We start from the raw sequence: 15,981 nt of genomic DNA on the forward strand, positions 1-15,981 counted from the left end.
TAGTTTTCAAATGATTTGAAAATTACTTACATGATTTTGAAGCTTTTTTCATCCGTGTTGACTCAAAAGGGAATGTTGACTCAAAAGGGAACTTAAAAGAGACAAACATTAAGTATTAGTTTTATGCTAAAGAACGATTGTTTTCAAATGATTTAAAACTTACTTACATGATCCTGAAGCTTTTGTCATCCATGTTGACTCAAAAGGAACATGAAAGACACAAATATTAAGCAGAAGTATATGACCATATTGTTATACTCGGATTTGACTTCTTACCTTTCTGTTCTGTTTCCCTTAACGAACTAGAATGACCCTCACCTTGCTTCCATCTATAAATACTTTTGAATAAATGTGACGTCATCCTCTTTTACGAGTGCATTATATTGAAGGGATATGACGTCATGTATTTTTGTTATGAGTCTTTCTGTAATATCTTGACGGTTCCACTCTTTGGAAGTGACGTCATCCATACTTCTTACAAAAAATTTGCGAACTCAATTACTCAAAACTGCTCTTTCTTGACTGTAATGAGATTATTAACAAGAGAAGCACCATACGTTATCCCGAAGCTAAATCAAAATAGTTTTTTTTTATGATTTATTTAATTACTTACTCGAAACTGAAGTTTCTTCGTTTATATGTCGCCAAAACAAGAATCTGAACAAGAGAAATATTAAATATTAGTCATAGGGTAAAGCGTAATTGTTTTTTTTTTCTGATAATTTTGTTTACCTCGTCCAAAGGGATTCAATAGCGCTTCGACTTTTTAAGGATTTCTGGAAGATTCTTCAAGTTCTTGGAATATGTAGCCTATAAAACTATAAAACTAATTAAATATTAGTCATATGTTAAAGAACAATTGTTTTCAAATGATTTAAAACTTACTTACTTGATCCTGAAGCTTTTGTCATCCATGTTGACTCAAAAGGGAACATGAAAGACACAAATATTAAGCACAAGTATATGACCATATTGTTATACTCGGATTTGACTCTTACCTTTCTGTTCTGTTTCCTTAACGAACTAGAATGACCCTCACCTTGCTTCCATCTATAAATACTTTTGAATAAATGTGACGTCATCCTCTTTTACGAGTGCATTATATTGAAGGGATATGACGTCATGTATTTTTGTTATGAGTCTTTCTGTAATATCTTGACGGTTCCACTCTTTGGAAGTGACGTCATCCATACTTCTTACAAAAAATTTGCGAACTCAATTACTCAAAACTGCTCTTTCTTGACTGTAATGAGATTATTAACAAGAGAAGCACCATACGTTATCCCGAAGCTAAATCAAAATAGTTTTTTTTATGATTTATTTAATTACTTACTCGAAACTGAAGTTTCTTCGTTTATAGTCGCCAAAACAAGAATCTGAACAAGAGAAATATTAAATATTAGTCATAGGGTAAAGCGTAATTGTTTTTTTTTTCTGATAATTTTGTTTACCTCGTCCAAAGGGATTCAATAGCGCTTCGACTTTTAAGGATTTCTGGAAGATTCTTCAAGTTCTTGGATATGTAGCCTATAAAACTATAAAACTAATTAAATATTAGTCATATGTTAAAGAACAATTGTTTTCAAATTATTTAAAACTTACTTACATGATACTGAAGCTTTTCTTCATCCGTGTTGACTCAAAAGAGAACCTGAAAGGGACAAATATTAAATATTAGTCTTATGCTAAAGAACAATTGTTTTCAAATGTTTTGAAAATTACTTACATGTTCCTGAAGCTTTTTTCATCCGGTTTAACTCAAAAGGGAACCTGAAAGAGACAAATATTAAATATTAGTTTTATGCTAAAGAACAATTGTTTTCAAATGATTGAAACTTGCTTACATATCCTGAAGCTTTTTTCATCCGTGTTGACTCAAAAGGGAACCTGCTAAAGAACAATTGTTTTCAAATGATTTAAAACTTACTTACATGATCCTGATGCTTTTTTCATCCGCGTTGACTCAAAAGGGAACCTGAATGAGACAAATATTAAATATTAGTCATACGCTTAAAAACATTTGTTTTCAAATGATTTGAAACTTACTTACATGATCCTTTAGCTTTTTTCATCCGTTTTGACTCAAAAGTGAACCTGAAAGAATCAAATATTAAATATTAGTTTGGTGCTAAAAACAATAGTTTTCAAATGATTTAAAACTTTCTTACATGATCCTGAAGCTTTTTTCATCCGTGTTGACTTAAAAGGGAACCTGAAAGAGAAACATATTAAATATTAGTTTTATGCTTAAGAACAATTGTTTTCAAATGATTTGAAACTTACTTGCATGATCCTTAAGCTTTTTTCATCCATGTTGACTCAAAAGGAACCTGAAAGAGACCAAATATTAAATACTAGTTTTATGCTAAAGAACAATTGTTTCAAATGATATGAAACTTATTTACATGATCCTGAAGGTTTTTTCATCCATGTTAACCCAAAAGGGAACCTGAAAGAGACAAATATTAAATATTAGTTTTATGCTAAAGAACAATTGTTTTCAAATGATTTGAAACTTACTTACATGATCCTTAAGCTTTTTTCTACTGTGTTGACTCAAAAGGGAACCTGAAAGAGACACATATTAAATATTAGGTTTATGCTAAAGAACAATTGTTTTCAAATGATTTGAAACTTAATTACATGATCCTTAAGCTTTTTTCTTCCGTGTTGACTCAAAAGGGGACCTGAAAGAGACACATATTAAATACTAGTTTTATGCTAAAGAACAATTGTTTTCAAATGATTTGAAACTTACTTACATGATCCTGAAGCTTTTTTCATCCATGTTAACTCAAAAGGGAACCTGAAAGAGACAAATATTAAATATTAGCTTTATGCTAAAGAACAATTGTTTTCAAATGATTTGAAACTTACTTACATGATCCTTAAGCTTTTTTCTTCCGTGTTGACTCAAAAGGGAACCTGAAAGAGACACATATTAAATATTAGTTATCTGCTTAAGAACAATTGTTTTCATATGATTTGAAACTTACTTACATGATCCTGAAGCTTTTTTCATCCGTGTTGACTCAAAAGGGAACTTGAAAGAGACAAATATTAAATATTAGTTATTTGCTTAAGAACAATTGTTTTCAAATGATTTGAAACTTACTTACATGATCCTGAAGCTTTTTTCATCCGTGTTGACTCAAAAGGGAACCTGAAAGAGACAAATATTAAATATTAGTCATATGCTAAAGAACAATTGTATTCAAATGATTTGAAATTTACTTACATGATCCTGAAGCCTTTGTCTTCCATGTTGACTCAAAAGGGAACCTGAAAGAGACAAATATTAAATATTAGTCATATGCTAAAGAACAATTGTTTTCAAATTATTTAAAACTTACTTACATGATCCTGAAGCTTTTTTCATCCGTGTTGACTCAAAAGGGAGCCGTAAAAAGCAAATATTAAATATTAGTCATATGCTAAAGAACAATTGTTTTCAAATGATTTAAAACTTACTTACATGATCCTTAAGCTTTTTTCATCCGTGTTGACTCAAAAGGGAACCGTAAAGAGCAAATATAAAATATTAGTTTTATGCTAAAGAACAATTGTTTTCAAATGATTTGAAATTTACTTACATGATCCTGAAGCTTTTGTCTTCCATGTTGACACAAAAGGGAACCTGAAAGAGACAAATATTAAATATTAGTCATATGCTAAAGAACAATTGTTTTCAAATGATTTAAAACTTACTTACATGATCCTGAAGCTTTTTTCATCCGTGTTGACTCAAAAGGGAACCGTAAAGAGCAAATATAAAATATTAGTTTTATGCTAAAGAACAATTGTTTTCAAATGATTTGAAACTTACTTACATGATCCTGAAGCTTTTTTCATCCGTGTTGACTCAAAAGGGAACCTGAAAGAGAGAAATATTAAAAATTAGTTTTATGCTAAAGAACAATTGTTTTCAAATGATTTGAAGTTTACTTACATGATCCTAAGCTTTTCGTCCTCCATGTTGACACAAAAGGGAACCTGAAAGAGACAAATATTAAATATTAGTCATATGCTAAAGAACAATTGTTTTCAAATGATTTAAAACTTACTTACATGATCCTTAAGCTTTTTTCATCCATGTTGACTCAAAAGGGAACTTGAAAGAGACAAATATTAAATATTAGCTATTAGCTAAAGAACAATTGTTTTCAAATGATATGAAACTTACTTACATGAACCTGAAGCATTTGTCATCCGTGTTGACTCAAAAGAGAACCTGAACGAGACAAATATTAAATACTAGTTTTATGCTAAAGAACAATTGTTTTCAAATGATTTGAAACTTACTTACATGACACTGAAGCTTTTTTCATCCGTGTTGACTCAAAAGGGAACCTGAAAGAGACAAATATTAAAAATTAGTCTTATGCTAAAGAACAATTGTTTTCAAATGATTTGAAATTTACTTACATGATCCTGAAGCCTTTGTCTTCCATGTTGACACAAAAGGGAACCTGAAAGAGACAAATATTAAATATTAGTTTTATGCTAAAAAACAATTGTTTTCAAAGGATTTAAAACTTACTTACTTGATCTTGAAGCTTTTGTCTTCCATGTTGACTGAAAAGGGAACCTGAAAGAGACAAATATTAAATGTTAGTTTTATGTTAAAGAACAATTGTTTTCAAATGATTTAAAACTTACTTACTTGATCCTGAAGCTTTTGTCTTCCATGTTGACTCAAACGGGAACCTGAAAGAGACAAATGTTAAATATTAGTCATATCCATGAACGGCTAGGCCACTTTTCGAGAGACCTACCTAAAAGAGACAAAAATTAAGTATTAGTTTTATGCTAAAGAACAATTGTTTTCAAATGATTTAAAACTTACTTACTTGATCCTGAAGCTTTTGTCATCCATGTTGACTCAAAAGGGAACCTGAAAGACACAAATATTAAGCACAAGTATATGACCATATTGTTATACTCGGATTTGACTCTTACCTTTCTGTTCTGTTTCCCTTAACGAACTAGAATGACCCTCACATTGCTTCCATATATAAATACTTTTGAATAAATGTGACGTCATCCTCTTTTACGAGTGCATTATATTGAGGGGATATGACGTCATGTATTTTTGTTATGAGTCTTTCTGTAATATCTTGACGGTTCCACTCTTTGGAAGTGACGTCATCAATACTTCTTACAAAAAATTTGCGAACTCAATTACTCAAAACTGCTCTTTGTTGACTATAATGAGATTATTAACAAGAGAAGCACCATATGTTAGCCCGAAGCTAAATCAAAATAGTTTTTTTTATGATTTATTTAATTACTTACTCGAAACTGAAGTTTCTTCGTTTATATGTCGCCAAAACAAGAATCTGAACAAGAGAAATATTAAATATTAGTCTTAGGGTAAAGCGTAATTGTTTTTTGTTTCTGATAATTTTGTTTACCTCGTCCAAAGGGATTCAATAGCACTTTGACTTTTTAAGGATTTCTGGAAGATTCTTAAGTTCTTGGAATTTGTAGCCTATGAAACTATAAAACTAATTAAATATTAGTCATATGTTAAAGAACAATTGTTTTCAAATTATTTAAAACTTACTTACATGATACTGAAGCTTTTCTTCATCCGTGTTGACTCAAAAGAGAACCTGAAAGGGACAAATATTAAATATTAGTTTTATGCTAAAGAACAATTGTTTTCAAATGATTTGAAAATTACTTACATGATCCTGAAGCTTTTTTCATCCGTGTTAACTCAAAAGGGAACCTGAAAGAGACAAATATTAAATATTAGTTTTATGCTAAAGAACAATTGTTTTCAAATGATTTGAAACTTGCTTACATGATCCTGAAGCTTTTTTCATCCGTGTTGACTCAAAAGGGAACCTGAAAGAGGCAAGTATTAAATATTAGTTTTATGCTAAAAACAATTGTTTTCATATGATTTGAAACTTACTTACATGATCCTGAAGCTTTTGTCTTCCATGTTGACTCAAAAGGGAACCTGAAAGAGACAAATATTAAATATTAGTCATATGCTTAAGAACAATTGTTTTCAAATGATTTGAAACTTACTTGCATGATCCTGAAGCTTTTTTCATCCGTTTTTTCTCAAAAGGGAACCTGAAAGAGACAAATATTAAATATTAGTTTTATGCTAAAGAACAATTGTTTTCAAATGATTTAAAACTTACTTACATGATCCTGAAGCTTTTTTCATCCGTGTTGACTCAAAAGGGAATCTGAAAGAGACAAATATTAAATATTAGTCATATGCTTAAAAACAATTGTTTTCAAATGATTTAAAACTTACTTATATGATCCTGAAGTTTTTTCCATCCGCGTTGACTCAAAAGGGAACCTGAATGAGACAAATATTAAATATTAGTCCTACGCTTAAAAACATTTGTTTTCAAATGATTTGAAACTTACTTACATGATCCTGAAGCTTTTTTCATCCGTTTTGACTCAAAAGGGAACCTGAAAGAATCAAATATTAAATATTAGTTTTATGCTAAAAACAATAGTTTTCAAATGATTTGAAACTTACTTACATGATCCTGAAGCTTTTTTCATCCGTGTTGACTCAAAAGGGAACCTGCTAAAGAACAATTGTTTTCAAATGATTTAAAACTTATTTACATGATCCTGATGCTTTTTTCATCCGCGTTGACTCAAAAGGGAACCTGAATGAGACAAATATTAAATATTAGTCATACGCTTAAAAACATTTGTTTTCAAATGATTTGAAACTAACTTACATGATCCTTAAGCTTTTTTCATCCGTTTTGACTCAAAAGGGAACCTGAAAGAATCAAATATTAAATATTAGTTTGGTGCTAAAAACAATAGTTTTCAAATGATTTGAAACTAACTTACATGATCCTTAAGCTTTTTTCATCCATTTTGACTCAAAAGGGAACCTGAAAGAGAGAAATATTAAAAATTAGTTTTATGCTAAAGAACAATTGTTTTCAAATGATTTGAAATTTACTTACATGATCCTGAAGCTTTTTGTCTTCCATGTTGACATAAAAGGGAACCTGAAAGAGACAAATATTAAATATTAGTTTTATGCTAAAAAACAATTGTTTTCAAAGGATTTAAAACTTACTTACTTGATCTTGAAGCTTTTGTCTTCCATGTTGACTGAAAAGGGAACCTGAAAGAGACAAATATTAAATGTTAGTTTTATGTTAAAGAACAATTGTTTTCAAATGATTTAAAACTTACTTACTTGATCCTGAAGCTTTTGTCTTCCATGTTGACTCAAACGGGAACCTGAAAGAGACAAATGTTAAATATTAGTCATATCCATGAACGGCTAGGCCACTTTTCGAGAGACCTACCTAAAAGAGACAAAAATTAAGTATTAGTTTTATGCTAAAGAACAATTGTTTTCAAATTATTTAAAACTTACTTACTTGATCCTGAAGCTTTTGTCATCCATGTTGACTCAAAAGGGAACCTGAAAGACACAAATATTAAGCACAAGTATATGACCATATTGTTATACTCGGATTTGACTCTTACCTTTCTGTTCTGTTTCCCTTAACGAACTAGAATGACCCTCACATTACTTCCATATATAAATACTTTTTAATAAATGTGACGTCATCCTCTTTTACGAGTGCATTATATTGAGGGGATATGACGTCATGTATTTTTGTTATGAGTCTTTCTGTAATATCTTGACGGTTCCACTCTTTGGAAGTGACGTCATCCATACTTCTTACAAAAAATTTGCGAACTCAATTACTCAAAACTGCTCTTTGTTGACTATAATGAGATTATTAACAAGAGAAGCACCATATGTTAGCCCGAAGCTAAATCAAAATAGTTTTTTTTATGATTTATTTAATTACTTACTCGAAACTGAAGTTTCTTCGTTTATATGTCGCCAAAACAAGAATCTGAAACAGAGAAATATTAAATATTAGTCTTAGGGTAAAGCGTAATTGTTTTTTGTTTCTGATAATTTTGTTTACCTCGTCCAAAGGGATTCAATAGCACTTTGACTTTTTAAGGATTTCTGGAAGATTCTTCAAGTTCTTGGAATATGTAGCCTATGAAACTATAAAACTAATTAAATATTAGTCATATGTTAAAGAACAATTGTTTTCAAATTATTTAAAACTTACTTACATGATACTGAAGCTTTTCTTCATCCGTGTTGACTCAAAAGAGAACCTGAAAGGGACAAATATTAAATATTAGTTTTATGCTAAAGAACAATTGTTTTCAAATGATTTGAAAATTACTTACATGATCCTGAAGCTTTTTTCATCCGTGTTAACTCAAAAGGGAACCTGAAAGAGACAAATATTAAATATTAGTTTTATGCTAAAGAACAATTGTTTTCAAATGATTTGAAACTTGCTTACATGATCCTGAAGCTTTTTTCATCCGTGTTGACTCAAAAGGGAACCTGAAAGAGACAAGTATTAAATATTAGTTTTATGCTAAAAACAATTGTTTTCAAATGATTTGAAACTTACTTACATGATCCTGAAGCTTTTGTCTTCCATGTTGACTCAAAAGGGAACCTGAAAGAGACAAATATTAAATATTAGTCATATGCTTAAGAACAATTGTTTTCAAATGATTTGAAACTTACTTGCATGATCCTGAAGCTTTTTTCATCCGTGTTTTCTCAAAAGGGAACCTGAAAGAGACAAATTTTGAATATTAGTTTTATGCTAAAGAACAATTGTTTTCAAATGATTTAAAACTTACTTACATGATCCTGAAGCTTTTTTCATCCATGTTGACTCAAAAGGGAACCTGAAAGAGACAAATATTAAATATTAGTCATATGCTTAAGAACAATTGTTTTCAAATGATTTGAAACTTACTTACATGATCCTGAAGCTTTTTTCATCCGCGTTGACTCAAAAGGGAACCTGAATGAGACAAATATTAAATATTAGTCCTACGCTTAAAAACATTTGTTTTCAAATGATTTGAAACTTACTTACATGATCCTGAAGCTTTTTTCATCCGTTTTGACTCAAAAGGGAACCTGAAAGAATCAAATAATAAATATTAGTTTTATGCTGAAGAACAATTGTTTTCAAATGATTTGAAACTTACTTACATGATCCTTAAGCTTTTTTCATCCGTTTTGACTCAAAAGGGAACCTGAAAGAATCAAATATTAAATATTAGTTTGGTGCTAAAAACAATAGTTTTCAAATGATTTGAAACTAACTTACATGATCCTTAAGCTTTTTTCATCCATTTTGACTCAAAAGGGAACTTGAAAGAGACAAATATTAAATATTAGTTTTATGCTAAAGAACAATTGTTTTCAAATGATATGAAACTTACTTACATTATCCTGAAGCTTTTTTCATCCATGTTAACCCAAAAGGGAACCTGAAAGAGACAAATATTAAATATTAGTTTTATGCTAAAGAACAATTTTTTTCAAATGATTTGAAACTTACTTACATGATCCGTAAGCTTTTTTTTTCTGTGTTGACTCAAAAGGGAACCTGAAAGAGACACAAATTAAATATTAGTTTTATGCTAAAGAACAATTGTTTTCAAATGATTTGAAACTTACTTACATGATCCTTAAGCTTTTTTCTTCCGTGTTGACTCAAAAGGGAACCTGAAAGAGACACATATTAAATACTAGTTTTATGCTAAAGAACAATTGTTTTCAAATGATTTGAAACTTACTTACATGATCCTGAAGCTTTTTTCATCCATATTAACTCAAAAGGGAACCTGAAAGAATCAAATATTAAATATTAGTTTTATGCTAAAGAACAATAGTTTTCAAATGATTTGAAACTTACTTACATGATCCTGAAGCTTTTCTCATCCATGTTGACTTAAAAGGGAACTTGAAAGAGACAAATATTAAATATTAGTTATCTGCTTAAGAACAATTGTTTTCATATGATTTGAAACTGACTTACATGATCCTGAAGCTTTTTTCATCTGTGTTGACTCAAAAGGAAACCTGAAAGAGACAAATATTAAATACTAGTTTTATGCTAAAGAACAATTGTTTTCAAATGATATGAAACTTACTTACGTGATCCTGAAGCTTTTTTCATCCGTGTTGACTCAAAAGGGAACCTGAAAGAGAGAAATATTAAAAATTAGTTTTATGCTAAAGAACAATTGTTTTCAAATGATTTGAAATTTACTTACATGATCCTGAAGCTTTTGTCTTCCATTTTGACACAAAAGGGAACCTGAAAGAGACAAATATTAAATATTAGTCATATGCTAAAGAACAATTGTTTTCAAATGATTTGAAACTTACTTACATGATCCTGAAGCTTTTTTCATCCGTGTTGACTCAAAAGGGAACCGTAAAGAGCAAATATGAAATATTAGTTTTATGCTAAAGAACAATTGTTTTCAAATGATTTGAAATTTACTTACATGATCCTTAAGCTTTTTTCATCCATGTTGACTTAAAAGGGAACTTGAAAGAGACAAATATGAAATATTAGTTATCTGCTTAAGAACAATTGTTTTCATATGATTTGAAACTGACTTACATGATCCAGAAGCATTTTTCATCCGTGTTGACTCAAAAGGGAACCTGAAAGAGACAAATATTAAATACTAGTTTTATGCTAAAGAACAATTGTTTCCAAATGATATGAAACTTACTTACATGATCCTGAAGCTTTTTTCATCCGTGTTGACTCAAAAGGGAACCTGAAAGAGAGAAATATTAAAAATTAGTTTTATGCTAAAGAACAATTGTTTTCAAATGATTTGAAATTTACTTACATGATCCTGAAGCTTTTGTCTTCCATTTTGACACAAAAGGGAACCTGAAAGAGACAAATATTAAATATTAATCATATGCTAAAGAACAATTGTTTTCAAATGATTTGAAACTTACTTACATGATCCTGAAGCTTTTTTCATCCGTTTTGACTCAAAAGGGAACCTGAAAGAGACAAATATTAAAATAATAGTTTTATGCTAAAGAACAATTGTTTTCAAATGATTTGAAATTTACTTACATGATCCTTAAGCTTTTTTCATCCATGTTGACTCAAAAGGGAACCTGAAAGAGACAAATATTAAATACTAGTTTTATGCTAAAGAACAATTGTTTCCAAATGATATGAAACTTACTTACATGATCCTGAAGCTTTTTTCATCCGTTTTGACTCAAAAGGGAACCTGAAAGAGACAAATATTAAAAATTAGTTTTATGCTAAAGAACAATTGTTTTCAAATGATTTGAAATTTACTTACATGATCCTGAAGCTTTTTTTCTTCCATGTTGACACAAAAGGGAACCTGAAAGAGACAAATATTAAATATTAGTCATATGCTAAAGAACAATTGTTTTCAAATGATTTAAAACTTACTTACATGATCCTGAAGCTTTTTTACTCCGTGTTGACTCAAAAGGGAACCGTAAAAAGCAAATATAAAATATTAGTTTTATGCTAAAGAACAATTGTTTTCAAATGATTTGAAACTTACTTACATGATCCTGAAGCTTTTTTCATCCGTTTTGACTCAAAAGGGAACCTGAAAGAGACAAATATTAAAAATTAGTTTTATGCTAAAGAACAATTGTTTTCAAATGATTTGAAATTTACTTACATGATCCTGAAGCCTTTTTCTTCCATGTTGACACAAAAGGGAACCTGAAAAAGGCAAATATTAAATATTAGTCATATGCTAAAGAACAATTGTTTTCAAGTGATTTAAAACTTACTTACATGATCCTGAAGCTTTTTTCATCCGTGTTGACTCAAAAGGGAACCGTAAAGAGCAAATATAAAATATTAGTTTTATGCTAAAGAATAATTGTTTTCAAATGATTTGAAATTTACTTACATGATCCTGAAGCTTTTGTCTTCCATGTTGACACAAAAGGGAACCTGAAAGAGACAAATATTAAATATTAGTCATATGCTAAAGAACAATTGTTTTCAAATGATTTAAAACTTACTTACATGATCCTGAAGCTTTTTTCATCCGTGTTGACTCAAAAGGGAACCGTAAAGAGCAAATATAAAATATTAGTTTTATGCTAAAGAACAATTGTTTTCAAATGATTTGAAACTTACTTACATGATCCTGAAGCTTTTTTCATCCGTGTTGACTCAAAAGGGAACCTGAAAGAGATAAATATTAAAAATTAGTTTTATGCTAAAGAACAATTGTTTTCAAATGATTTGAAATTTACTTACATGATCCTGAAGCTTTTTGACACAAAAGGGGACCTGAAAGAGACAAATATTAAATATTAGTCATATGCTAAAGAACAATTGTTTTCAAATGATTTAAAACTTACTTACATGATCCTTAAGCTTTTTTCATCCATGTTGACTCAAAAGGGAACTTGAAAGAGACAAATATTAAATATTAGTTATTTGCTAAAGAACAATTGTTTTCAAATGATTTGAAACTTGCTTACATGATCCTGAAGCTTTTTTCATCCGTGTTGACTCAAAAGGGAAGCTGGAAGAGCAAGTATTAAATATTAGTTTTATGCTAAAAACAATTGTTTTCATATGCTAGAAACTTACTTACATGATCCTGAAGCTTTTGTCTTCCATGTTGACTCAAAAGGGAACCTGAAAGAGACAAATATTAAATATTAGTCATATGCTTAAGAACAATTGTTTTCAAATGATTTGAAACTTACTTGCATGATCCTGAAGCTTTTTTCATCCGTGTTTTCTCAAAAGGGAACCTGAAAGAGACAAATATTGAATATTAGTTTTATGCTAAAGAACAATTGTTTTCAAATGATTTAAAACTTACTTACATGATCCTGAAGCTTTTTTCATCCGTGTTGACTCAAAAGGGAACCTGAAAGAGACAAATATTAAATATTAGTCATATGCTTAAGAACAATTGTTTTCAAATGATTTGAAACTTACTTACATGATCCTGAAGCTTTTTTCATCCCTGTTGACTCAAAAGGGAACCTGAAAGAGACAAATATCAAATATTAGTCATATGCATAAGAACAATTGTTTTCAAATGATTTGAATCTTACTTACTTGATCCTGAAGCTTTTTTCCTCCATTTTGACTCAAAAGGGAACCTGAAAGAGACAAATATTAAATATTAGTCAAATGCTAAAGAACAATTGTTTTCAAATGATTTAAAACTTACTTACGTGATCCTGAAGCTTTTTTCATCCGTGTTGACTCAAAAGGGAATCTGAAAGAGACAAATATTAAATATTAGTTTTATACTAAAAAACAATTGTTTTCGAAGTATTTAAAACTTACTTACTTGATCCTGAAGCTTTTGTCTTCCATGTTGACTGAAAAGGGAACCTGAAAGAGACAAATATTAAATGTTAGTTTTATGTTAAAGAACAATTGTTTTCAAATGATTTAAAACTTACTTACTTGATCCTGAAGCTTTTGTCTTCCATGTTGACTCAAACGGGAACCTGAAAGAGACAAATGTTAAATATTAGTCATATCCATGAACGGCTAGGCCACTTTTCGAGAGACCTACCTAAAAGAGACAAAAATTAAGTATTAGTTTTATGCTAAAGAACAATTGTTTTCAAATTATTTAAAACTTACTTACTTGATCCTGAAGCTTTTGTCATCCATGTTGACTCAAAAGGGAACCTGAAAGACATAAATATTAAACACAAGTATATGACCATATTGTTATACTCGGATTTGACTCTTACCTTTCTGTTCTGTTTCCCTTAACGGACTAGAATGACCATCACATTGCTTCCATATATAAATACTTTTGAATAAATGTGACGTCATCCTCTTTTACGAGTGCAGTATATTGAGGGGATATGACGTCATGTATTTTTGTTATGAGTCTTTCTGTAATATCTTGACGGTTCCACTCTTTGGAGGTAACGTCATCCATACTTCTTACAAAAAATTTGCGAACTCAATTACTCAAAACTGCTCTTTGTTGACTATAATGAGATTATTAACAAGAGAAGCACCATATGTTAGCCCGAAGCTAAATCAAAATAGTTTTTTTTTATGATTTATTAAATTAATTACTCGAAACTGAAGTTTCTTCGTTTATATGTCGCCAAAACAGAATCTGTTTAAAAAAATATTTTTTTTCTGAGAAAAAGGCTATTTCTGAAAAAAAAATACAAATTTCTAAAATTTGGTAAAATTACACAAATTACCCGAACCACTAAAATTAGAAATTACACATATTGCCTAGAGCTACATTGTTTCATCTTGTTTTATGTTTTACTGTCACTTTCCATTATCTTAAGATCACTCTAAAAAAGAAATCGGACCAGGAAATTAAGTAAAGGTCTTAAGAAACAACAGCTGTGCTTAGAAAAAAAAATTCCAAGACACACACTTGAAAACATATAGGCCATAATGGAACAAATTCTTGTTCTTAGAACACCTCTGATTAGATATTTATAATCAGCATAAAAGAATGTGTTTATAAGGTTAATAGAAAAAAAAACAAGAGCAATAGTTTATTCTAAAAATAAACGCATCATGCAGAAGGAAGGTTAAAATAAATTTTGCACAGAAACTGCACATTTTGAACTAAACCTGTTAATTTTTCTTTGTCATCCACTTGTTTTCTGTAAAACTAATATATTTTTTCCTCGGATAAAAAATAAAACAGCTCATTTTTTTTACTTAATGTAGTTTTCAATATTTTTGTTTGGTGTTCTTTGGACCAATTCTTTATGTTTATTGCTAGTATGACTTAGAAAAATCTAAATTAATTTTCGAAAGGGTATTTTTTTTTCAGGGACTATCTAGGGTATTGTTGGCGAAACACAAGAAAATTTGTTGCATTTCCTTTCCTTTCCTGCTCCTTTCCTTGAGGGTGAGCTGTTTTGCTGTTTGAAGAAGGGAGATATGGGAACTTTACCTTTATTGAAAGTAACTCTTGGGCACCTTTTTTTCTACTACTTCTACTCTTTCTGACAATTATTGGAGATACCATGATGCCAAACAGGACAGGTGTATTCAGGGATATTTTTACAACATGTTTTTGTAAATTTACTATTTTACATATTTGAAATAAAATATAATCAAATTGAAGGAGAACTACCTTTTCTGTTTCATATAAGTTTTTCAGGTAAGACATGTCACAACCACATGCTCCTCAATTTTGTATTCGTTGGATAATAAATGCTATTGTCCTTTTTCCTAGAGGAGTCACCCCTAATTTATTCATCAGCAATCTTGACCACGCAGATGATATCTATTTGTTGGCAAATGACGAGACTTGTTGGCATGCACAAACTATGCCATCATGTCACACTTCCTGGGATAAATTTGAACAAGGACAAAAGCAAAATCTTCAAACTTTGAAGACACACTCTGAAACCATAGTTGTCTTGATGGAGCTTGTTTAGAAGCTGTTGACCAGTTTGACATATGATCTTTTGTGTTTTTAATTTCAGAGTGTTTAAAAAATTCCCCCATGGACACCTCTTCCCCCGTAAAATTTCCCCCTCCCTAACAATTCCACTTCATTGGGAAATCCAGTCCATAAATCGAAAGGCACGTTAACGCACTGAACTGATATACAGGAACAGCGATTTTTTTTTTTTCAAATGTCATGCCTTCCATAATAGAGTTAATCAAGTCAAAAAGGTCGGAAAAGATAGACAAATCAAGCTGGTTTGAATATGGTAAATCCCCCCTCCACCCCACGGGAGATGAGGAATTGTATACCTAAAACCATCACAAAGGTGTGCTCAATAACTTCTTAAGTTTTTTTGCGTTCGGATTTGCTGTGCAGTAATGCATACAGGACACAAACGCGGACAGACATTCGATTTTTACTAGCAGAAGACTTACTGGGATAGTCAACCTTTTCAGCTTATTATAGTTGTTCATAAATTACAATACATTTTTTATATTGTCTGGTGGTCAAGCAATAAAACCTTAGTTAATGTCTTCAGATGAGTTCATCAACCTTTTCTCATCCCCTGCTCTGTGCGCTCAAGTCATAAAATGCTTTATAAATAATTCTCATTCAAATTCAACGATCCGTGTGTTAAAGGAGTCGTTCTTAAAAAATGGAGCT

General features: G+C 30.2%; 1 protein-coding gene across 3 annotated transcripts in view; it reads left to right on the forward strand.

The window, feature by feature from the left end:
* The window catches only part of LOC136026170 (RING-type E3 ubiquitin-protein ligase PPIL2-like), a 193,602-nt gene that overhangs the window by 155,984 nt on the left and 21,637 nt on the right, over window positions 1-15,981 (forward strand). The gene's annotated exons all lie outside the window — the stretch shown is intronic.

Source organism: Artemia franciscana, chromosome 4 (assembly GCF_032884065.1).
Source record: "Artemia franciscana chromosome 4, ASM3288406v1, whole genome shotgun sequence".
Lineage (NCBI taxonomy): Eukaryota > Metazoa > Arthropoda > Branchiopoda > Anostraca > Artemiidae > Artemia > Artemia franciscana.